Here is a 26865-nt window from a genome sequence, read left to right as displayed (position 1 = left end):
AATCGGTATGTACTATGAACAATATAGACAGAAGGCTATATACTGTCAACATTAATGTACAGGTGGTTATGAACAGATAACAATATAGACTATACAATAGAGCAAGTGACTTGAGTGTGCATTAGTTACAGACATTAGCTATTAAATTTACAGTGCAGTAGATGAGTTGATGCGGTTATTAAAGGTACAGTGCAGTACATGAGTTATTGAAGTTATAGTGCAATACATGAGTAGATGCAGTTATACATTTACAGTGCAGTAGATGAGTTAGTGCAGTTATTGAAGTTACAGTGCAGTAGATGCGTTAATGCGGTTATTAAGGTCACAGTGCAGTAGATGAGTTAATGCAGTTATTGAAGTTATAGTGCAATAGATGAGTAGATGCAGTTAGTTATGCAATAGATGCAGTTATGCAATAGATGAGTTACAGTGCAGTAGAGAAGTTGGTGCAGTAATTGAAGTTACAGTGCAGTAGATGAGGTAATGCAGTTATGAAAGTATCCAAGACATAAGGCCGTAGGTCAGATGAAACAACCACAAAGTCGATCATTGACCTCCGGCCAAGAGTATCCTGGTGCCATGTGCACTGATGGACACCCTTATGCTTGAACATGGTGTTCGTTATGGCCAAACTGTGACTAGCACAGAAGTCCAATAACAGATCACCACTCGGGTTCAGATCAGGGGGGCTGTTCCTCCCAATCACGCCCCTCCAGGTATCACTGTCGTTGCCCACATGGGCGTTGAAGTCCCCCAGCAGAACGACGGAGTCCCCAGTCGGGGCGCTTTCCAGCACCCCTCCCAGAGTCTCCAAGAAGGCCGGGTACTCTACACTGCCATTTTGCCCGTAGGCACACACGACAGTGAGAGACCTATCCCCGACCCGAAGGCGCAGGGAAGCGACCCTCTCGTTCACCGGGGTAAACTCCAACACATGGCGGCTGAGCTGGGGGGCTATAAGCAAACCCACACCAGCCCGCCGCCTCTCACCATGGTCAACTCCATAGTGGTGAAGAGTCCATCCTCCCTCGAGAAGAGTGGTTCCAGAGCCCAAGCTGTGCGTAGAGGTGATCCCGACTATTTCTAGTCGGAATCTCTGAACCTCACGCACAATCTCAGGCTCCTTCCCCGTCAGAGAGGTGACGTTCCATGTCCCTAGAGCTAGATTCCGCGTCAGGGATCGGGTTGTCGAGGCCCCCGCCTTCGACTGCCGCCCGATCCACTTTGCCCCGGCCCCTTACGGTCCCTCCTGCAGGTGGTGGGTCCACGGGAGGGTAACTTACTTAGTTACTCTTAAGCTTCAAACAGGACGAACTATCATGAAACCGCCGTAAAAGTTTTGTCCTTAAGTCACTTAACTATTCAAGCTTGATATAGGATATGGAAAATAATTAGTAACAAGAGAGTAATTCAGTTGTTTTTTATGAGCACACGTGTACGTTGACGGTCACTCTTTCCAAGATGTTCCAATGTTTTAATTATTCTTCATCTTCACAAGATGATAGTCCATGGTTTTATTAAATGTATTTAGCTGGAGACTGTGAGGTACTCGATGAGTGTAGCTTAACTTATTAGAAGAACTGGAAGCTGTCTGAATGTTGTGCGTCTTCACACGCAACAACTCTTTTTAAACCTCTGATTTAACTGTAAACTGTTGGATGGATGCAACGCTCTATGAGTTTAACATGTAACATATTAATTTTGTTTATTTCAGAAATTATGGAAGTGAATGATGCAGACGGGAAACATCAGAATGTGAAAAAAACAAAACAGAATGTTTCAAGAAAAGGAATTCTGAGAACAGAAGATAAAAAGAGTGGAAAGAGATCCTCAGAGGTTGAACATATGAAAACTCTCAGTGAAGAAAAACCATTAGTATGTCATCAGTGTCAAAAGAGTTTTCCAGGTGAAGCACAACTTAATAGACACATAAAACATCACACTGTAGAGAAACCATTCACATGTCAACAGTGTGGGAGGAGTTTCACAAGTAAAAGTGTCCTTCAGATACACGTGAGAAGTCACACTGGAGAGAAACCATTCACATGTCAACTGTGTGGAAAGAGTTTTACAATTTTTGGTAACCTCAAGAGTCACATGAGAATTCACACGGGAGAGAAACCATTCACGTGCCAACAGTGAGATGGTGGTCTGGTGGGTTAATCCACTGAACTGGTAAATCAAAGGTTGCTGGTTCGATCCCAGCATCCACCACCAGTGTGTCCTTGAGCAAGACACTTTACTCCATGTTGCTCCAGGGGGATTGTCCCTGTAATAAGTGCACTGTAAGTCGCTTTGGATAAAAGCGTCTGCCAAATGACTAAATGTAAATGTAAACAGTGTGGAAAGAGTTTTTCAGCGTCTGGTCATCTTAAGCTTCACATGAGAGTTCACACCGGAGAGAATCCATTTACATGTCATCAGTGCAAGAAGAGTTTTAGATCTCGCGGTCAGCTTAAGAGACACATGAGGATTCATACTGGAGAGAAACCCCACACGTGTGATCAGTGTGAAAAGAGTTTTGCAAATCTGGAGAACCTTAAGGAACACATGAGATCTCACACTGGAGAGAAACCATTTGCTTGTGATCAGTGTTGACAGAGTTTTTCATTCATATGTAACCTGAAGAGACACATGAGATCCCACACTGGAGAGAAACCCTTCACATGCCTTCTGTGTGGAAACAGTTACAGATGCTCAAGTCAATTTAAGACACACATGAGAATTCACACCGGAGAGAAACCTTACTCATGCCAACAGTGTGGAAAGAGTTTTACAAGTAGAAATAACCTAAGGAACCACATGAGAACCCACTCTGGAGAAAGAAAAAATCATGTCATCAGTGTGAGAAGAAGTTTAGATATGAAAGTACACTCAAGTTACACATGAGGATTCACACTGGAGAGAAACTATACACGTGTGATCAGTGTGGAAAGAGTTTCACTGTTGCATCACAACTCAAGATCCATGTGAGAGTTCACACTGGAGAGAAACCCTTCATGTGTCATCAGTGTGAAAAGAGATTTAGAACTGGCAGTCAGCTTCAAGAACACATGAGAGTTCACACTGGAGAGAAACCGTTCCCGTGTCAGCAGTGTGAAAAGTGTTTTTCAAGTACCGCTGGCCTTAAGAAACACATGATGACTCACACTGGAGAAAAAACGTACTCATGTGATCAGTGTGGGAAGAAGTTTGGATATGAAAGTACACTCAAGTTACACATGAGGATTCACACTGGAGAGAAACTATACACGTGTGATCAGTGTGGAAAGAGTTTCACTGTTGCATCACAACTCAAGATAGATGTGAGAGTTCACACTGGAGAGAAACCCTTCATGTGTCATCAGTGTGAAAAGAGATTTTCAACTACCAGTGGCCTTAAGAGACACATGAAGACTCACACTGGAGAAAAAACATACTCATGTGATCAGTGTGGGAAGAGTTACAGAGATAAAGGTTACCTTCAGGGACACAAGAGAAGTCACACTGGAGAAAAACCTGTTACGTGTGGTCAGTAGGGTGACCACCATCCAACACACCAGATGTGGTCACAAAGGTAATACGTTTGTGGGGGAAACCACTGAAAGTCAGCTTAAAACTAATGTAATAATGTCATGAAAATATATGTTTTTTTCTCTTCCTTTTAGCTCATTTTAAGCTTTTATCAACAGGCTCCAAGGTGCTATGAAATTTCGCATTTATAAAATACTAGCCCTCAAAACTGACAGTCTGGTTTGCACATTTATTGACTTCCAGAGACCCACACTCGCAGTCTGTGCACTTGACCACTTATTTCCTGTATTTGACCCAAGTGTTCTAGTGGGCATGAAGATCCTAAGTGAGCCGTTATTATTTCTCACCTGGGACACGGTTTTGTTTTGATCGTGTGCCCTCTAACGCCATTTTTTTACAAACTGTAACTTTAAAGAGTGCTGATATGAACTCTCGGGACCCCGGCAAGCAGTCATCCCGAATATGATGCATGATAGCCCTGAATACTGCTCAGAGGAAAGAGTGCGTTAAGGGAACTACACTTTGGCATTTGTTAAATATGGGACAGACTTGTGCTCTCAAGTGGCCAAGACAGCAAGAGTGTGTATTTGGAAAAAGCCGTAATGTCCTACATGATGAATCACTGAAAATGCACTGGGTATGGAATAGTGGTGGATGAAGTGTAACTTCATTGTTTGTAACTGTGAATCGTCACTGGTCTCGAGTAGTGGTCGACCGATTATCGAATTGGCCGATTATCGGCGTCGATATTAAGGATTTAGCTGATAATCGATATCGATCATCTTCAAAGCCGATTTGCCGATAAAGTCATTTTATTTTGAAATGCGCTTTTTGGCTCTGACGCAGCCAAGGATTTAGTGAGAGCAGTCGGAACACGTCACTCTAGGGGTTTGCCTAGAGTAATGCCCGCCCACTGCCCCTCTGATTTGTTGGGACTAAGTCACGAGTCCGGCCAATCAACACGGGAGGCTGCGGAACAGAAAGTCTTTTTTCACTGTCACACCGAAAGCGCTGCTTCGGGTTCATGCTCTATGAGGTAAAGCAGCATCAGACGTTGAAATAAATCACAATCCACTACACTGAAGATGCAAAACACTTCAATATAATTAGTGCCTGAATTTCGGAGCAGCTTTGCGGGTTTCCTGCAGGTTCCGCGGGATTTACCCATTATTATCATGTAGATATAATTCACATCCTCAGTATAACAATGATTTGCTCTGCAAGCGAGCAGCACACTGCACACGCGTTTCTTGTAATTGATCAAGCTGGCGTTTTGCACGTCACTTAAAATGACGCCATTTCAAAAATACAAGACATTTTAAAGCATAAAGAACTTGAATCAACGATCGTCGGTCTTCAGTCAGAGCACTCTCATGCACGCGAGCACACACACACACACACCAGATAGACTCCGCAATCTCAAGCTGCTCGCGACAAATGTTAGATCGAGTTATATTTCGCAACTTATTTATACACATAATTGTTCAGAGACACACATGGCTGTGATTAAATTCCCGTCTTGCCGACAATTCAATCAAGGAATAGGCTTATGTACTAAAGTGTGCCTAAAATATGCTTTTAATGTTATATAGCTTCATGAAAATATTGCGGTCTTTTCAACAACATACACAATAAAGCTATGAAGGCAATTCAATTATTTACACTTATTATATAAATTCAAATTGTGCTAGTTAATCCAATGATTAGCTAAATGATTAATTGAATAGTATTGTATGCAATGTTAAAGTTAAAGTAAATATAATTTGTTACATTCAATTCATTTTTTCATTTGTTGCTTGTTGTTTTTTACTGTGTTGCTTGTGGTTTACAAAATGTTCACAGAATTCTGCTGGGTGCTCCCTTCTTTCTTTTGTTAGTATTAATATAAGTGTTATGATTAAGATTTCTCAGTCAGAATTAAAAATGTTTCAAATGTTTCAGAGCATGTGTTCTTAATTTCTATATAAATTTACGTTTTTACACCATATATATATCGGTTCAAAATATCGGTTATCGGTCTAGTTTGCATAGAAATAATCAGTATCGGTATCGGCCTGAAAAACGCATATCGGTCGACCTCTAGTCTCGAGTTACGATAATGATCATCATGTCTTTAAAACCAATATTGACTTCAGTTGAGGTTTGAGAGACAGGGTCACATATAAGTGAGTGTGTTTACATGCACAGTCTTAAGCCCATTGCACATTAAGTCTGAAATTTGCGGAAAATCACATTTGAAAATTATGGACTGTATGTGCATAGACCTTTACTCCCATTATGCTTAATAAGCTGATAACGTGTAAGATCATGTATTCCCGAAAAACACTTTTCTTTAATTAGGGAATGCTCATAAAAGGCGCAAAACCTGCTCGGCAGAGGTAGTTTTTTTCCAATTAACACGATTTTGTGTTGCATGTAAATGCTTTTACCGTGTTTCTCTCAGTTTTGTTTATGCGCGCATGTCTGACAGCGCAATAGTAAAAGTCCCAAACGGAAGTAATTGTAAAATAACGCATAAAAGTCCCCTCTGTCATCATGCAGTTGATGTAGAAACATCAAAATGAAGAACTATTGTTACATATCCAGGTACTGCGGGCATGATATGAGATATAAAAGTAGATCTTCTCACTGTTTTCCCACTGCATTTTTAATGACTAGATAGAGTAGTCACTGCATGCAAGAAACCCTCCCAGTCTCAAACTTCAATGTAACAGTTGTTTCCTGCGTAGCTGGTTTATAAAACAGGGTTCTTTCAAGATAATTTTTGATTGATGTCAGTTTTTTTTCATGCATGTAAACGCACTCAGTAACTCAATTTCATTGGGATGGGAAATATAATAAGATAGGAAATGGGGAAATAGGATTTCTTAAAAGATACTTTGTCATGAATTACTCACCCTCAAGGTGACACAAATTAAGATTGTTTTGAAGAGGTCTAGGAACTTTCCCTATAGACATCAATGAAACCAAGCTTCAAAGCATTTAAAGAGTGTAAAGACATCATTCGAATAGTCCACATCACTTCAGTGGTTCAGCTCGAATTATAGAAAGTGACGAGGAGACGTTTGTGTGAAATCAAATAAAAACACCATATATTCAACTACAGTCTGACTTCTGTGTTAGTTTCCAGTGCGTGTTCACGAGAGCATCAGGGCTCAACACTGCATGTGTGTGTAATGTGTTAATGTGTGAAGTACGGATAACACACAATGAAATGAACACAACAAGTGTAAACCTTTGGGATCGCTGCAGACAAACACGAGTGAAAACCACCAGAGGATTTGATTAATTCTTCTTCTGAAGTTAAGCTCACGACTTGATGTCTATACACATACAGTTGATTATTATAGAGAGAGGATGAGAACGTCATCATTATGGGATGGATGAAGTGTGCACACAGCTAGAACCCGGCATTGTGTGTTTTACAGTGTTGGGCGTAGGACTTGTGCTACATTACTGCAGGCTTTAAACAAACTCTTCTCTCTGAACTCATGAGAGGAGAGACGCTTTACATCCTGAGACAGTTTTATTATTCATCTACTGTGTTAGATTACATCTGTTTATCTGCTTATATGTGAGATTCATGAAGACGTGTTTCATTCATTTTCTCTACATGCAGGTGGAGTGCAGATAGAGAGAATGTTAAATGGTGTGATGTAAACAAATGGACGACTATGAAAGTCAAAGACACACCTTCTTACTTTACTGAAACTGTTGACGATATTATTCAGAGCAGGGACTTTGAGTTTGTCTAATCCAAATGATTGATAAAATAAAGTTATCGTGTTATTGAATTTATTATTCTAAACTTTTCTTTTAGTTATTGAACAAAAGTCAAATGTTGAAAACAGTTTTATAAAAACACAATTAATAAAATTTGACAGTTATTCGCTTCGATATCTGCAATAATTTTTACTCTATTTTAAATTGATTCATTCAACAAGAAATCAAAGTCTTTAATTATATAATAAATGAGGATATGAGCTAATTCTTCAGAAAGAACACAAAGAAAGCCTTCTGAGCTGCTATAGTTGCAAGTGGTGCGTCATCAGAACAAGGTGTTCAACGCACAACTGTTTCAGTGTAAAAAACATTTAGTCGTCCTGAACTCCACCCTGATGCGACACCTAAAATAAGTGACAAACATGTGATTCATGTGGTGTTTCTAATTATGTGATAAAAGCAGTTTTACAAAATACTTAACCTATCTCTGCAGTTTACACCAAAATAATGTGCAACACTTTAATTATATAATAAATGAGCTGAGGGATTAAATACCTTTTCTTTTCTTATTTAAACTCTATAATTAACAATACAGAATTTTCCTTTTTTCAAATTAAACATTTATAATCAATGTTCTTGTGTAAATAAGACATAGTGTTGTGTAGTTTAGTTGGTGTTTTACTAGTTTAATATAATAAATACAACTATATATATAATTGTTGATGGGTCGACAAAGAACCAAACCCAGATGTTAACAATTTATACCCAATGAAAACTAATTTTAAGTATCATTTAGTTTCATTCAAAAGTTGATTCTGACATTCTGGTCTCCTGTTGCTCAGTGGGAAGAATTCAAGGAGCATTTTTAAACATCAGTGTAGGAGCCGCATTTGAGTTTGTTTTTGGTTCCATAATTTACTTATAGTTGTCTTTTCTATTGCTTTTGGGTAGTACACCTTCCAAAAAGCCAGGGGGCGCGCCACCCTATAAGTTGGAGCAGGTAGAACATGGTGAGGGAGAAGAAGTGCCAGCAGATACGGTCTTTGACCTCGGCCTGGATCTGCGATACCGGAAAGCTTGGCTTATAGGAGAAAGAGCCACAAAGGAATATTTAAAGACATTTAAAACAGTTCTCATTTTTTTGTTTAGCCACTTTTACTCTATCTATTTTACAATAAACACCAGCAACCTTCAACTACAAACACTCTTGGATTTTCTTGGATTTGGGCTGTGAGTCTGACCCTACATTTGCATTCTCCCGGTTGTCGAAAACAGTAACAGGGGGTTACAGGAAAAACCCAACATTGCTTTTGCCACTACAATCAGTGTTAATAGACCTGTTGAAAAACTTCATTATTCCAGACTGATAGTTCTCTTTTCACCTCATTCATTATGATAATACCTTAAACACGTAAATTGAGACAGAGATTAGACATTTGTTTTTGAATAAACTGTGAACGGGAGATTGACAGACGGATCGGTGCAGCTTCTGCAGTAATGCGGTCGCTGTCCCGTTCTGTCGTGGTGAAGAAGGAGCTGAGCCGCAAGGCGAAGCTCTCGATTTACCGGTCAATCTACGTTCCAACACTCACCTATGGTCATGAGCTGTGGGTCATGAACTAAAGAACAAGATCCCGGATACAGGCGGCCGAAATGAGCTTTCTCCGCAGGGTGGCTGGGCGATCCCTTAGAGATAGGGTGAGAAGCTCTGTCACTCGGGAGGAGCTCAGAGTTGATCCGCTGCTCCTCCACATCGAGAGGGGCCAGCTAAGGTGGCTCTGGCATCTTTTCCGGATGCCCCCTGGACGCCTTCCCGGGATGGTGTTCTGGGCATGTCCCACCGGGAGGAGACCCCGGGGAAGACCTAGGACACGCTGGAGGGACTATGTCTCCCGGCTGGCCTGGGAACGGCTCGGTGTCCCCCCGGAGGAGCTGAAGGAAGTGTCTAGGGAGAGGGAAGTCTGGGCATCCCTGCTTAGACTGCTGCCCCCGCGACCCGGCCCCGGATAAGCGGAAGAAGATGTATGGATGGATGGTTTTAATGTGTCATATGATATTTTCAGTCGTGTTTGCTCTATTGTTAGCTGTAGCATCTTTAGCTAATGGAACGACGATAAATACTCTAAAAGTAGTAAAATGATGAACACACAGTGATTCTTGAGTAAAATAATTCAGTTCATGTGTAATATTAAACTTTAATACAATTGTTTAATTAGAAGTGAGTTATTTATGAAATTGTCCGTAGGGTGTGCGTGTGCGTGAGTGAATGAGTGAGTGTGTGTGTGTGCCCTGCGATGGGTTGGCACTCCATCCAGGGTGTATCCTGCCTTGATGCCCGATGACTCCTGAGATAGGCGCAGGCTCCCCGTGACCCGAGGTAGTTCAGATAAGCGGTAGAAAATGGAATGGAATGGAGTTATTTATGCTTTATTCTCACAGTATATAATGGTTCAGCTGATGTTATTTCTATGATTATATCAGTAATATAAAGTTATTTCTATGATCATGTCAGTAATATAAAGTTATTTCTATGATCATATCAGTAATATAAAGTTATTTCTATGATCATGTCAGTAATATAAAGTTATTTCTATGATCGTGTCAGTAATATAAAGTTATTTCTATGATCATGTCAGTAATATAAAGTTATTTCTATGATCGTGTCAGTAATATAAAGTTATTTCTATGATCATGTCAGTAATATAAAGTTATTTCTATGATTATATCAGTAATATAAAGTTATTTCTATGATCGTGTCAGTAATATAAAGTTATTTCTATGATCGTGTCAGTAATATGAAGTTATTTCTATGATCGTGTCAGTAATATAAAGTTATTTCTATGATCATGTCAGTAATATAAAGTTATTTCTATGATCATGTCAGTAATATAAAGTTATTTCTATGATCGTGTCAGTAATATGAAGTTATTTCTATGATCGTGTCAGTAATATAAAGTTATTTCTATGATCATGTCAGTAATATAAAGTTATTTCTATGATCATGTCAGTAATATAAAGTTATTTCTATGATCATGTCAGTAATATAAAGTTATTTCTATGATCATGTCAGTAATATAAAGTTATTTCTATGATCGTGTCAGTAATATAAAGTTATTTCTATGATCATATCAGTAATATAAAGTTATTTCTATGATCGTGTCAGTAATATGAAGTTATTTCTATGATCATGTCAGTAATATAAAGTTATTTCTATGATCATGTCAGTAATATGAAGTTATTTCTATGATCATGTCAGTAATATAAAGTTATTTCTATGATCATGTCAGTAATATAAAGTTATTTCTATGATCATATCAGTAATATAAAGTTATTTCTATGATCGTGTCAGTAATATGAAGTTATTTCTATGATCGTGTTAGTAATATGAAGTTATTTCTATGATCATGTCAGTAATATAAAGTTATTTCTATGATCATATCAGTAATATAAAGTTATTTCTATGATCGTGTCAGTAATATAAAGTTATTTCTATGATCATGTCAGTAATATAAAGTTATTTCTATGATCCTGTCAGTAATATAAAGTTATTTCTATGATCTTGTCAGTAACATAAAGTTATTTCTATGATCGTGTCAGTAATATAAAGTTATTTCTATGATCATGTCAGTAATATAAAGTTATTTCTATGATCGTGTCAGTAATATAAAGTTATTTCTATGATCATGTCAGTAATATAAAGTTATTTCTATGATCATGTCAGTAACATAAAGTTATTTCTATGATCATGTCAGTAATATAAAGTTATTTCTATGATCATGTCAGTAATATAAAGTTATTTCTATGATCGTGTCAGTAATATAAAGTTATTTCTATGATCATGTCAGTAATATAAAGTTATTTCTATGATTATATCAGTAATATAAAGTTATTTCTATGATCGTGTCAGTAATATAAAGTTATTTCTATGATCATGTCAGTAATATAAAGTTATTTCTATGATTATATCAGTAATATAAAGTTATTTCTATGATCGTGTCAGTAATATAAAGTTATTTCTATGATCATGTCAGTAATATAAAGTTATTTCTATGATCGTGTCAGTAATATGAAGTTATTTCTATGATCATGTCAGTAATATAAAGTGATTATTATGATCGTGTCAGTAATATAAAGTTATTTCTATGATCATATCAGTAATATAAAGTTATTATTATGATCGTGTCAGTAATATAAAGTTATTTCTATGATCATATCAGTTAAATAAAGTTATTTCTATGATTATATCAGTAATATAAAGTTATTTCTATGATCATGTCAGTAATATAAAGTTATTTCTATGATCGTGTCAGTAATATAAAGTTATTTCTATGATCATGTCAGTAATATAAAGTTATTTCTATGATCGTGTCATTAATATGAAGTTATTTCTATGATCGTGTCAGTAATATAAAGTTATTTCTATGATCATATCAGTAATATAAAGTTATTTCTATGATTATGTCAGTAATATAAAGTTATTTCTATGATCATGTAAGTAATATAAAGTTATTTCTATGATTATATCAGTAATATAAAGTTATTTCTATGATTATGTCCGTAATATAAAGTTATTTCTATGATCATGTAAGTAATATAAAGTTATTTCTATGATTATATCAGTTATATAAAGTTATTTCTATGATTATGTCAGTAATATAAAGTTATTTCTATGATCATGTAAGTAATATAAAGTTATTTCTATGATTATATCAGTAATATAAAGTTATTTCTATGATTATGTCCGTAATATAAAGTTATTTCTATGATCATGTAAGTAATATAAAGTTATTTCTATGATTATATCAGTTATATAAAGTTATTTCTATGATTATATCAGTAATATAAAGTTATTTCTACGATCGTGTCAGTAATATAAAGTTATTTCTATGATCATGTAAGTAATATAAAGTTATTTCTATGATTATATCAGTAATATAAAGTTATTTCTACGATCGTGTCAGTAATATAAAGTTATTTCTATGATCATGTAAGTAATATAAAGTTATTTCTATGATCCTATCTGTAATATAAAGTTATTTCTATGATCGTGTCAGTAATATAAAGTTATTTCTATGATCGTGTCAGTAATATAAAGTTATTTCTATGATCGTGTCAGTAATATAAAGTTATTTCTATGATCATATCAGTAATATAAAGTTATTTCTATGATCATATCAGTTATATAAAGTTATTTCTATGATTATGTCAGTAATATAAAGTTATTTCTATGATCGTGTCAGTAATATAAAGTTATTTCTATGATCATGTCAGTAATATAAAGTTATTTCTATGATCATGTAAGTAATATAAAGTTATTTCTATGATTATATCAGTAATATAAAGTTATTTCTATGATTATGTCCGTAATATAAAGTTATTTCTATGATCGTGTCAGTAATATAAAGTTATTTCTATGATCATGTCAGTAATATAAAGTTATTTCTATGATCGTGTCAGTAATATAAAGTTATTTCTATGATCATGTCAGTAATATAAAGTTATTTCTATGATCATGTCAGTAACATAAAGTTATTTCTATGATCATGTCAGTAATATAAAGTTATTTCTATGATCATGTCAGTAATATAAAGTTATTTCTATGATCGTGTCAGTAATATAAAGTTATTTCTATGATCATGTCAGTAATATAAAGTTATTTCTATGATTATATCAGTAATATAAAGTTATTTCTATGATCGTGTCAGTAATATAAAGTTATTTCTATGATCATGTCAGTAATATAAAGTTATTTCTATGATTATATCAGTAATATAAAGTTATTTCTATGATCGTGTCAGTAATATAAAGTTATTTCTATGATCATGTCAGTAATATAAAGTTATTTCTATGATCGTGTCAGTAATATGAAGTTATTTCTATGATCATGTCAGTAATATAAAGTGATTATTATGATCGTGTCAGTAATATAAAGTTATTTCTATGATCATATCAGTAATATAAAGTTATTATTATGATCGTGTCAGTAATATAAAGTTATTTCTATGATCATATCAGTTAAATAAAGTTATTTCTATGATTATATCAGTAATATAAAGTTATTTCTATGATCATGTCAGTAATATAAAGTTATTTCTATGATCGTGTCAGTAATATAAAGTTATTTCTATGATCATGTCAGTAATATAAAGTTATTTCTATGATCGTGTCATTAATATGAAGTTATTTCTATGATCGTGTCAGTAATATAAAGTTATTTCTATGATCATATCAGTAATATAAAGTTATTTCTATGATTATGTCAGTAATATAAAGTTATTTCTATGATCATGTAAGTAATATAAAGTTATTTCTATGATTATATCAGTAATATAAAGTTATTTCTATGATTATGTCCGTAATATAAAGTTATTTCTATGATCATGTAAGTAATATAAAGTTATTTCTATGATTATATCAGTTATATAAAGTTATTTCTATGATTATGTCAGTAATATAAAGTTATTTCTATGATCATGTAAGTAATATAAAGTTATTTCTATGATTATATCAGTAATATAAAGTTATTTCTATGATTATGTCCGTAATATAAAGTTATTTCTATGATCATGTCAGTAATATAAAGTTATTTCTATGATTATATCAGTAATATAAAGTTATTTCTATGATTATATCAGTAATATAAAGTTATTTCTATGATTATGTCAGTAATATAAAGTTATTTCTATGATCATGTAAGTAATATAAAGTTATTTCTATGATTATATCAGTTATATAAAGTTATTTCTATGATTATATCAGTAATATAAAGTTATTTCTACGATCGTGTCAGTAATATAAAGTTATTTCTATGATCATGTAAGTAATATAAAGTTATTTCTATGATTATATCAGTAATATAAAGTTATTTCTACGATCGTGTCAGTAATATAAAGTTATTTCTATGATCATGTAAGTAATATAAAGTTATTTCTATGATCATGTCAGTAATATAAAGTTATTTCTATGATCCTGTCAGTAATATAAAGTTATTTCTATGATCCTATCTGTAATATAAAGTTATTTCTATGATCGTGTCAGTAATATAAAGTTATTTCTATGATCGTGTCAGTAATATAAAGTTATTTCTATGATCGTGTCAGTAATATAAAGTTATTTCTATGATCATATCAGTAATATAAAGTTATTTCTATGATCATATCAGTTATATAAAGTTATTTCTATGATTATGTCAGTAATATAAAGTTATTTCTATGATCGTGTCAGTAATATAAAGTTATTTCTATGATCATGTCAGTAATATAAAGTTATTTCTATGATCATGTAAGTAATATAAAGTTATTTCTATGATTATATCAGTAATATAAAGTTATTTCTATGATTATGTCCGTAATATAAAGTTATTTCTATGATCATGTCGGTAATATAAAGTTATTTCTATGATCGTGTCAGTAATATGAAGTTATTTCTATGATCGTGTTAGTAATATGAAGTTATTTCTATGATCATGTCAGTAATATAAAGTTATTTCTATGATCATATCAGTAATATAAAGTTATTTCTATGATCGTGTCAGTAATATAAAGTTATTTCTATGATCATGTCAGTAATATAAAGTTATTTCTATGATCCTGTCAGTAATATAAAGTTATTTCTATGATCTTGTCAGTAACATAAAGTTATTTCTATGATCGTGTCAGTAATATAAAGTTATTTCTATGATCATGTCAGTAATATAAAGTTATTTCTATGATCGTGTCAGTAATATAAAGTTATTTCTATGATCATGTCAGTAATATAAAGTTATTTCTATGATCATGTCAGTAACATAAAGTTATTTCTATGATCATGTCAGTAATATAAAGTTATTTCTATGATCATGTCAGTAATATAAAGTTATTTCTATGATCGTGTCAGTAATATAAAGTTATTTCTATGATCATGTCAGTAATATAAAGTTATTTCTATGATTATATCAGTAATATAAAGTTATTTCTATGATCGTGTCAGTAATATAAAGTTATTTCTATGATCATGTCAGTAATATAAAGTTATTTCTATGATCGTGTCAGTAATATGAAGTTATTTCTATGATCATGTCAGTAATATAAAGTGATTATTATGATCGTGTCAGTAATATAAAGTTATTTCTATGATCATATCAGTAATATAAAGTTATTATTATGATCGTGTCAGTAATATAAAGTTATTTCTATGATCATATCAGTTAAATAAAGTTATTTCTATGATTATATCAGTAATATAAAGTTATTTCTATGATCATGTCAGTAATATAAAGTTATTTCTATGATCGTGTCAGTAATATAAAGTTATTTCTATGATCATGTCAGTAATATAAAGTTATTTCTATGATCGTGTCATTAATATGAAGTTATTTCTATGATCGTGTCAGTAATATAAAGTTATTTCTATGATCATATCAGTAATATAAAGTTATTTCTATGATTATGTCAGTAATATAAAGTTATTTCTATGATCATGTAAGTAATATAAAGTTATTTCTATGATTATATCAGTAATATAAAGTTATTTCTATGATTATGTCCGTAATATAAAGTTATTTCTATGATCATGTAAGTAATATAAAGTTATTTCTATGATTATATCAGTTATATAAAGTTATTTCTATGATTATGTCAGTAATATAAAGTTATTTCTATGATCATGTAAGTAATATAAAGTTATTTCTATGATTATATCAGTAATATAAAGTTATTTCTATGATTATGTCCGTAATATAAAGTTATTTCTATGATCATGTAAGTAATATAAAGTTATTTCTATGATTATATCAGTTATATAAAGTTATTTCTATGATTATATCAGTAATATAAAGTTATTTCTACGATCGTGTCAGTAATATAAAGTTATTTCTATGATCATGTAAGTAATATAAAGTTATTTCTATGATTATATCAGTAATATAAAGTTATTTCTACGATCGTGTCAGTAATATAAAGTTATTTCTATGATCATGTAAGTAATATAAAGTTATTTCTATGATCATGTCAGTAATATAAAGTTATTTCTATGATCCTGTCAGTAATATAAAGTTATTTCTATGATCGTGTCAGTAATATAAAGTTATTTCTATGATCGTGTCAGTAATATAAAGTTATTTCTATGATCGTGTCAGTAATATAAAGTTATTTCTATGATCGTGTCAGTAATATAAAGTTATTTCTATTATCATGTCAGTAATATAAAGTTATTTCTATGATCGTGTCAGTAATATAAAGTTATTTCTATGATCATGTCAGTAATATAAAGTTATTTCTATGATCATGTCAGTAATATAAAGTTATTTCTATGATCATGTCAGTAATATAAAGTTATTTCTATGATCATGTCAGTAATATAAAGTTATTTCTATGATTATATCAGTAATAAAGTTATTTCATGTCTTCTCTTCTCATGAATATTTCTATGTAGTAAATAACATCAGTCATAGTAAGAACTCATAAATAGTGTAAAGTAAGATGACGTGACTAAAATAACTGTCATGTTTATATCAGTCAATGCTTTTATAAATGAACTGTGTTATTTGTGTCTTTATTAATTGTAAATATTGTGTTTTTGTTTAGAATCACATCGACTTGTGTGTTATCAAGATCTGGTGAATTAAATATTCCTTCAGTTGTGAACGGATGCTTTGTGAGCGCTCACTATCCACCAGAGCTTCATAGTCTAGTTTACACTAAAGAAATAAACAGATGAATATTTATCTGGAACAATAAAATCCTGAAACACAAGAGTCCAGTAAGAAGCTTTTAATGACAATATGTGTCAAACATCTCCTGTTCACACCCGACAGTGATTGACACGTTCAGTGAAGCTCCTCCTACAGCAATCCACCAATAAATGTGAATAAATCACTTCAGGAGTTCTTCATACTGTTGCTGGAGGAGAAGAAGCTTGAGAACATGAGAGATCCAGAACTATACAGAATGAAAGATGAACATACTGAGGAACAAAGAGGTTGGTTTCTGTTTTTAATCTTTATTATTGACACTTGAGGAATAATACAGCTTTCATTTAATGAATTAGTGGCTGTAGTTCAGTCATATAAACAGAAAATGAGCATTGAGGAAACACAGGGATGAGTGCACTAAAATATATAATGTGGTAATAACTTTCTTTATACAAAATCTGGAAAGATTAAATAGAATCATATTCAAAACAAATGGATCCGTTCTTAGTTCCCTGCTCAATTTCCTTTTAATATATTTTTACAAAAGCAAGACCAAGCTGTATTGGGGAGGGGGCGTGGTCAGCTCGAAATGCATTTTCAAGTCCACATTGAATTTTGCAACATCCTACGCTCTGTGTAAATGAAAATACAATCCCAAATGTTTAACCTGTTAATGCATTTAGGGAAATAACATTTGAATGATCATTTGCAACAGTCTTAAACATACATGATCAATCCTGGGAATGCATATTCATTTTAATTTTGCAACGTAAAGAGCGTTAAAAATATCCATTTAAATAACATATTAAAAGAAGTGTAAGAACTGACAAATGTAATTGATGCTATTGAATTTTATTTTGTACCTCATGTTGCACATATGTTATTTAAAATGTATATTTAAATACACAATTCATTTTACATACTGCATTGCCATTTTGCGTATTGCTTTTCAAATTGGAAATTGCTACCAATATGATTCCATATAATTCCAACCCCGCATAATCTCTGTTACTAATTCCAAACCATCACGCCTGTTAAATATGCTATATATTGCATATATTGGTGGAATATCACACGGCTCTCAGCCAATCAGATTCGAGAACCAGAAAGAGCTGTTGTATAACATTTTACAACTGCACGTTGTCTAACATTTAACTTTGTTTATTTCAGATGTGATGGAATTGAATCAAGAAAGTGAAGCTGAAGTGAATGATGCTGATGGGAATGTGAAAACAATACAGAATGTTTCACATAAAGGAAGTCTCAGAACAAGAGACAAAACCTGTGGACAGAGTTTCATAGAAGTTAGACACAAGAGAACTCACAGTGGAGAAAAATCATTCACGTGTGATCAGTGTGAGAAGATTTTTATATATGAGAGTGTCCTTCAGAGACACATGAGAACTCACACTGGAGAAAAACCTCACACATGTGATCAGTGTGAAAAGAGTTACAGAGATAAATGTCACCTTCAGGTACACATGAGGATTCACACTGGAGAGAAACCACATGCATGTCTTCAGTGCGGACAGAGTTTTGCAACCTTAAGTAACCTTACTTCACACACAATAGTTCACACTGGAGAGAAACTGTTCCCATGTCATCAGTGTGAAAAGTGTTTTTCAAGGACCGGTACCCTTAAGAAGCACATGAGAGTTCACACTGGAGAGAAGCCCTACACATGTGATCAGTGTGGAACAAGCTTTAAAAGTAAAGGGGATCTTAAGGGACACACGAGGATTCATACTGGAGAGAAACCATACACGTGTGATCAGTGTGGAACAAGCTTTAAAACTAATGGGGAACTTAAGGGACACATGCTAGTTCACAATGGAGAGAAACCCTACAAGTGTGATCGGTGTGGAAAGAGTTACACAAGTAAAGGTGTCCTTAAGGTACACATGAGGATTCACACTGGAGAGAAACCACATGCATGTCTTCAGTGCGGACAGAGTTTTGCAACCTTAAGGAACCTTAGTTCACACACAATAGTTCACACTGGAGAGAAACTGTTCCCATGTCATCAGTGTGAAAAGTGTTTTTCAAGTACTGGTGCCCTTCAGGTACACATGAGAGTTCACACTGTAGAGAAACCCTTCATGTGTCATCAGTGTGAAAAGTATTTCTTAACTACCAGTAACCTTAATAGACACATGAAGACTCACACTGGAGAGAAACCCCACTCATGTGATCAGTGTGTGAAGAGTTTCAGAGATAAAGGTTACCTTGAGGTACACATGAGAGTTCACACTGGAGAGAAACCCTACACGTGTGATCAATGTGAAACAAGCTTTAAAACTAATGGGGAACTTAAGGGACACATGAGAGTTCACACCGGAGAGAAACCCTATAAGTGTGAACGGTGTGGAAAGAGTTACACAAGTAAAGGTGTCCTTAAGGTCCACATGAGGATTCACACTGGAGAGAAACCATTCATGTGTCATGAGTGTGGAACAAGCTTTAAAACTACAGGGGATCTTAAGGGACACGTGAGAGTTCACACCGGAGAAAAAACAATTCTGTGTCATCAAGTGTGAGAAGTATTTTAGATATGAAAATCATCTTAAAACACACATGAGGATTCACACTGGAGAGAAACTGTACATGAGATCGGTGTAAAAAGACTTTAATTTGGGAATCTAGAGCAGTGTTTCTCAATCCTGATCCTCAAGGACCCCCTGACACAATATCTTAGACGACTCCCTGAACACATGAACAAGTTCATGAGATAATAAAGTGTTGATTGAGTCACTTATGATGAACACCTGCTGTTAACTAACACAATCACTTATGAAAACATCAACAATAAGAACAAAAACCTTAATAGTGTTTAGTGTTTCCATTAGTGGGGCTCTTCCTCTTGATTTATTTATATCAGCTGTACTAGTGTGTTTCTGAAGCATTTATAACAGCCAGACAAAATTATTTGGTCCTCTTCCTGGTAGTAGTAATTACAGTGGTGGACTTTTTAGGTAAGTGTGTAGGTGTGTTTTATCATTGTCTGACTTAATAGTGCTCAATGTTTTAATATTACAAAAAAGTGTTGCCCGAGTCATTCAGACATCAAGAATCAGCTAATGAAACTCAACAAAAGAAAGCTTCACGCTCCAATGCATTGTGAGTAACAGCATTGGTCAGAACTCATCCATGCCTCCCAGCATGCATTGTGCGATGAAGAAAAGATACAACTCAACATTACTTTTGTCACCATTGTTGAGACTCAACCTTATTCTTGATGTCTGGAAGATTCAGCAATTTATTTTTAATCTCTTATATTTCTGCTCCTTTCTTAATAAATGCTATAACAAAAATACATATTAGGGGGAATTAAGTCTGACAAAAATCAAGTGTTCATCATAAACGACTCTTGTTAAGAGTCTTAATGACTCTTCATAAATTATTAACTTGTTCATGTGCTCAATAGGGAGACCTCTAAAATATTGTGTCGGGGGTCCCAGGGTACTGGAGTTGAGAACCACTGACCTAGAGAACATTTTTTAACAGCGATCCGTAAAGTAAAAAGTCTGACAAGATGCTTGCTAACCTCATTAAAAGTGCAGAAGACATTTTGTTATTTCCAGTTGTTTGTGAGTTTGATGTATAATCATAAAACACAAAAATGTTCTAGTGAGGGCAGATAATTTCATGAAATAAAACTTTAAACTGCTGATGAAAAATAAAGGCTGTGTATGTATTATAACATTCATGTTTATGTTCATAATCTGCAAAATCATACTAATGCAATATCGCTCTTGTAGTCGTGAGACATGCAAGGGATGTCAATGAAAACCTCAATAAACGTGTAGAAAACACTGTGACTTCAAGGGCGGTTTTCCAGTGAACGATTATCTTAAACCAGGACTAGGCCTTAGTTAAATGAGGAAGTTATATTTAAAAACATACTTTACAAAAAACATTACTGTGTGCATCTTGACACAAAACAATCGCAGTCCTATGTTTTAAGATAATTCAGTGCAAGTTGTTTTCGATCAATGCATCTCTAACGTTTAAATTAGTCAGAGACCAGGCTTAAGCCCTGTCTGCAAAACTGCCCCCAAGAGTTTATACAGAGTCACATGACACATACAATAAAGGAACATTACACACAGAGAGCTTAAAAAAAACATTTAAATTATTTTTGATCAACAATTCTCTTTAAAACATTCTTTTAACCTCCATTTTAAATCTGTATAAACGTAATAAACATGTATCATGTCATCAACAACAGTCATTCTAAAGTGTCCTGAGACATTTACATCATGATGGGTGTTAATAGATCTTTCAGTCTTCAGATGATCTTCATCATTAACACATTAGTGATGAGACTCCAGACTGATAGTTCACTTTTCACCTCATTCATTATGATAATATCTTAAACTCTCCTGTACATCGACACACAGATTAAATGTTTGTGTTTGAACAGACTGTGGCAAAATGCAGGAGTTTATATATGTGACCCTGGATCATAAAACCAATAAGTCTTAAGTAGCATGGGAAAGTTTTTAGTAAAAGCCAAAAATATATTATATGAGTCAAAATGATTGATTTTTCGTTTATGCCAGAAATCATTCGGATATTAAAGATCATGTTCCATGAAGGTATTGAGTAAATTCTTCATGCTTCAGTCTCGTGAGGACGCGCTTCTGTGCGCGTGCAGAAAGTTCGTCAGAGTTTCATACACAAGTGAGTGATGTTAGCAGTGTTGGGGAGTAGCTAACTACAAGTAGCGACGCTACTAACTTAACTACATTTTTCTGTAGCTTGACGGTAGTTAAGTTACTTTTAAAACAGTGTAGCTTTTCCGGTAGTTAAATACTTTTACAAGCAGGTAGCGGTGTAGCGTGCCCAAACGCTACTCGCTACATTCCATTGCGACGAACTTTAAAGCAATAAGTAGTGCAGCACACTGAGCACATGCGTCGTCACCTTACTTACTACTGAAAATGTTTGCATTACTGCCAGCTAGTGTCCTGTGACGCATCTCGCGGCTTACGCACAGTATTCAGATCGCGTCTGATGATTACGTTAATTTGCCGAAGTTAACTTGACACACACATCCATCCAGGATGGAGCAAGGCATGTCGACTGAATTTCAGATTCAGAATCGGAAGATGTATAATGTTTCTATAGCCTTTTAAAGTGGAAAACTGTATTTCTCCAAAACGGTACAGTAAAACAATCCATAAGGTGTGCATATATTGCGGGACAGCCCCAACTGAAACTCACCATCAGTTTTTTCTACTTATTAAAAATAGGTTATTGACAAGAGACACGGATCCTCTACATTTAAATAAAGCTTTAAAAGCAGCATTCCTGGAATTTACGGTAAACCACTCAATATCTGCGCATCCAAATCTAAACGGCGGCTGGCTTGACCCTCAGTGATTAATTGCCCATGGCCTTATTTGTCCAAGTTCATGTCTCTTAAAGATGCAAACAGTAATGGTTACACGTTTTTATGTATTCTTTTCAAAACTAAAAATTAAAAGTCTGCATCAAAGACTTTAAGCACAAATTTAAGGAAACACATGCAGGTGAGTTATTTGGCCCAACATTTGTTCTTTCTGTTGTTTTAATAATTCACATTATCTACATTTTGCAAACTTGAGATAAATTTGAGTTTAACTTTAACTTGCGTACGGTCTAGTTTACAAAATAAAACAACACTGAAATCATAACTGTATTCTATTACATTGTTTTCTTAAAATATTTTTTAATTTGCAATGAATCAGTTATTCTTTATATACAATGACACTCCAAAAACCAAAGTAGTTTCAATGTAGCTAGCTTTTTTTTATAGTAACTTGTAGTGTAGCTAACTGCTTTTTCAAATGTGTAGCTAAGCTGTAACTTAACTACTTTTATTGATGAGTAGCTTGTAGCTTATCTAACTACAGTTTCAAAGTAGCTTCCCCAACACTGGATGTTAGTTTAATAATTCACTTTAAGATCAGTGTTTAAGTATGATATATATATGTGTTATATATATATATATATATATATATATATATATATATGTATATACAGTGTTTTATATATGATGATGTTTAAATGTGTCGTTTAATATTTTCAGTCGTGTTTGCTCTATTGTTAGCTGTAGCATCTTTAGCTAACGGAACGACGATAAATACTCTTAAAGTAATAAAATGACGCACACACAGTGATTCTTAAGTAAAATAATTCAGTTCATGTGTTATATTAAACTTTAATACAATTGTTTAATTAGAAGTGAGTTATTTATGCTTATTCTCACAGTATATAATATAAAGTTATTTCTACCATTATATCAGTAATGTAAAGTTATTTCTATGATCATGTCACTAATATAAAGTTATTTCTATGATCATGTCAGTAATATAAAGTTATTTCTATGATCGTGTCAGTAATATAAAGTTATTTCTATGATCGTGTCAGTAATATAAAGTTATTTCTATGATTATATCAGTAATATAAAGTTATTTCTATGATCATGTCAGTAATATAAAGTTATTTCTATGATCGTGTCAGTAATATAAAGTTATTTCTATTATCATGTCAGTAATATAAAGTTATTTCTATGATCGTGTCAGTAATATAAAGTTATTTCTATGATCATGTCAGTAATATAAAGTTATTTCTATGATCGTGTCAGTAATATAAAGTTATTTCTATGATTATGTCAGTAATATAAAGTTATTTCTATGATCATGTCAGTAATATAAAGTTATTTCTATGATCATGTCAGTAATATAAAGTTATTTCTATGATCATGTCAGTAATATAAAGTTATTTCTATGATCATATCAGTAATATAAAGTTATTTCTATGATCATGTCAGTAATATAAAGTTATTTCTATGATCGTGTCAGTAATATAAAGTTATTTCTATGATCGTGTCAGTAATATAAAGTTATTTCTATGATCATATCAGTAATATAAAGTTATTTCTATGATCATGTCAGTAATATAAAGTTATTTCTATGATCGTGTCAGTAATATAAAGTTATTTCTATGATCGTGTCAGTAATATAAAGTTATTTCTATGATCATGTCAGTAATATAAAGTTATTTCTATGATCATGTCAGTAATATAAAGTTATTTCTATGATCGTGTCAGTAATATAAAGTTATTTCTATGATCATATCAGTAATATGAAGTTATTTCTATGATCATGTCAGTAATATAAAGTTATTTCTATGATCGTGTCAGTAATATAAAGTTATTTCTATGATCATATCAGTAATATGAAGTTATTTCTATGATCATGTCAGTAATATAAAGTTATTTCTATGATTATATCAGTAATATAAAGTTATTTCTATGATTATATCAGTAATATAAAGTTATTTCTATGATCATGTCAGTAATATAAAGTTATTTCTATGATTATATCAGTAATATAAAGTTATTTCTATGATTATATCAGTAATATAAAGTTATTTCTATGATCATGTCAGTAATATAAAGTTATTTCTATGATCATGTCAGTAATATAAAGTTATTTCTATGATCATGTCAGTAATATAAAGTTATTTCATGTCTTCTCTTCTCATGAATATTTCTATGTAGTAAATAACATCAGTCATAGTAAGAACTCATAAATAGTGTAAAGTAAGATGACGTGACTAAAATAACTGTCATGTTTATATCAGTCAATGCTTTTATAAATGAACTGTGTTATTTGTGTCTTTATTAATTGTAAATATTGTGTTTTTGTTTAGAATCACATCGACTTGTGTGTCATCAAGATCTGGTGAATTAAATATTCCTTCAGTTGTGAACGGATGCTTTGTGAGCGCTCACTATCCACCAGAGCTTCATAGTCTAGTTTACACTAAAGAAATAAACAGATGAATATTTATCTGGAACAATAAAATCCTGAAACACAAGAGTCCAGTAAGAAGCTTTTAATGACAATATGTGTCAAACATCTCCTGTTCACACCCGACAGTGATTGACACGTTCAGTGAAGCTCCTCCTACAGCAATCCACCAATAAATGTGAATAAATCACTTCAGGAGTTCTTCATACTGTTGCTGGAGGAGAAGAAGCTTGAGAACATGAGAGATCCAGAACTATACAGAATGAAAGATGAAGATACTGAGGAACAAAGAGGTTGGTGTCTGTTTTTAATCTTTATTATTGACACTTGAGGAATAATACAGCTTTCATTTAATGAATTAGTGGCTGTAGTTCAGTCATATAAACAGAAAATGAGCATTGAGGAAACACAGGGATGAGTGCACTAAAATATATGATGTGGTAATAACTTTATACAAAATCTGGAAAGATTTCTTGAGAATTAAACTTCACAAATGTTGCCACTTAATTTGTATGTTTTGTACAATTGTAAAAAAAAAGTTTGGAAATGAATCGCAATTAATATCACATAACATTAGTGTTTAAATGTTTATAACTTATGAAGTCCACGTAGTTTTTACATTAAAAGCATCAAAATCAACAAGTTTTTAAGGACGGGCCGCATTGAAGACTGTAGATGTACATTTCTGTGTGTGTCTGTTTGACAAGCTGCGTGTTTAGTTTGAACCTTCTGTAAACTTTGTTACACATTATTGGGACATATAAAGCAATCTCAAACAAAGCAATAGTGACACATCATACAGATATATTTACTCGCATAAGATTCCGGTCGGATTCAATATTGACGGCTTTTTAATCCCAGACTCTCTGGAATCCACAGTGAAGTGAACAAATGCTCAATGTTTTACCCACTTGAGGTGGAACATCTTTAAAAATAAACTTCAACCACACATTACTAATATCAGAATCCGACGGAAGTGACTGTGTTCTTCCACAACCAGGCGCTGCACAATAATGTTTCATGTTTGTTGCTCTAAATAAAAATAACATATTTTATTGATGCATAGTTTTCCTGTGAAGCACGGCTGTGAGATCAGTAGGAAATGCTGCTCGATCTAAAAGCAGTGCGAGTTTGAGTTGCTTATATATCACGTGATATATATTTTCGGTTAACCGGGCAGATGTCTAGGGGGATATATGCTTATAATCCAATGATATTAGAGAGCACATTTGGTTTTAAAGGAAATAAAGCTAAATCATGTTAGAGTTGGGTTTTACACAAATATTAAAGTTCTGAATGCGACTCAGTATTAAATGAAAACACTCCTTATATATTAAAAATGATACATCCGAATAAGTATTGATTGAATGCATAGAGAATTTAAAATGTAATCCCTTGAAGTTATGTATTTATGACTTGTAATAAAGGAGCCAGTCTTTGATGTTTTTGAGGCATTGATTATGTTTTTGGGTGTTTAACAATGAATGTTCATGTTTCTAATAAAAGAAACGCTTTATATTTTACATATTTCAAGTCTATTGTTTACCCCTGTCCCTCTTCTCATTATAAAAACTGGAAGAAGTCCAGTCGTATAAAGTCCCTCCTTCCAAAACGCTCTGATTGGTAAAGCTGACCAGGTCTGTCATGATTTAAAGCATTTAAGCATCTCCATAAATTGTTACATCGCCTAAAAGAAATTTGATGTCAGATCGGGCAAATTCTCACGATACCCGCTCTAGAATTTAACTCGGTATCAACACTGATACAGATACAAATATTGGATAGAAGCATCCCTACTGCGCGTCAACTTTTATTTTCATTTGTTCGTATGTTTTCCTGTAGCTCAGTGGTAAGAGCATTGCGTGAACAATGCAAGATTGTGGGTTCGATCCCAGGGGACTGCACATAACTTTGTATAAATGTAAAACAAGTCGTTTTGGATAAAAGCGTCTGCCAAATGCATAAATGTGAATGATTTTCTGAAATTAACATGAGTGACATGATGATCGGGTTTATTTTGACAGCACTATATTTAACGTTAATTGTTGTTTATTTCAGATATGATGGAAGTGAATCAGGACAGTCAAGCTGAAGTGAATGATGCTGATGGGAATGTGAAAACAATACAGAATGTTTCACGAAAAGGAAGTCTGAGAA

General features: G+C 33.3%; 1 long non-coding RNA gene and 1 pseudogene across 1 annotated transcript; both read left to right on the top strand.

The window, feature by feature from the left end:
• The first annotated feature begins 2144 nt into the window (after nucleotides 1–2144).
• Nucleotides 2145–19443, top strand: LOC130425717 (oocyte zinc finger protein XlCOF6-like; annotated as a pseudogene).
• A 2119-nt stretch (nucleotides 19444–21562) lies between these two features.
• On the top strand, nucleotides 21563–26844 carry LOC130426017 (uncharacterized). Its single transcript, XR_008907137.1, has 3 exons — nucleotides 21563–21589; nucleotides 24608–25001; nucleotides 26767–26844. It is a non-coding gene; the product is annotated as an uncharacterized LOC130426017 (long non-coding RNA).
• Nucleotides 26845–26865: the final 21 nt, after the last annotated feature.

Source organism: Triplophysa dalaica, chromosome 7, assembly GCF_015846415.1.
Source record: "Triplophysa dalaica isolate WHDGS20190420 chromosome 7, ASM1584641v1, whole genome shotgun sequence".
Classification (NCBI taxonomy): domain Eukaryota; kingdom Metazoa; phylum Chordata; class Actinopteri; order Cypriniformes; family Nemacheilidae; genus Triplophysa; species Triplophysa dalaica.
The sequence above is the reverse complement of the archived record's forward strand: the minus strand, read 5'-3'. Positions and strand labels throughout refer to the sequence as shown.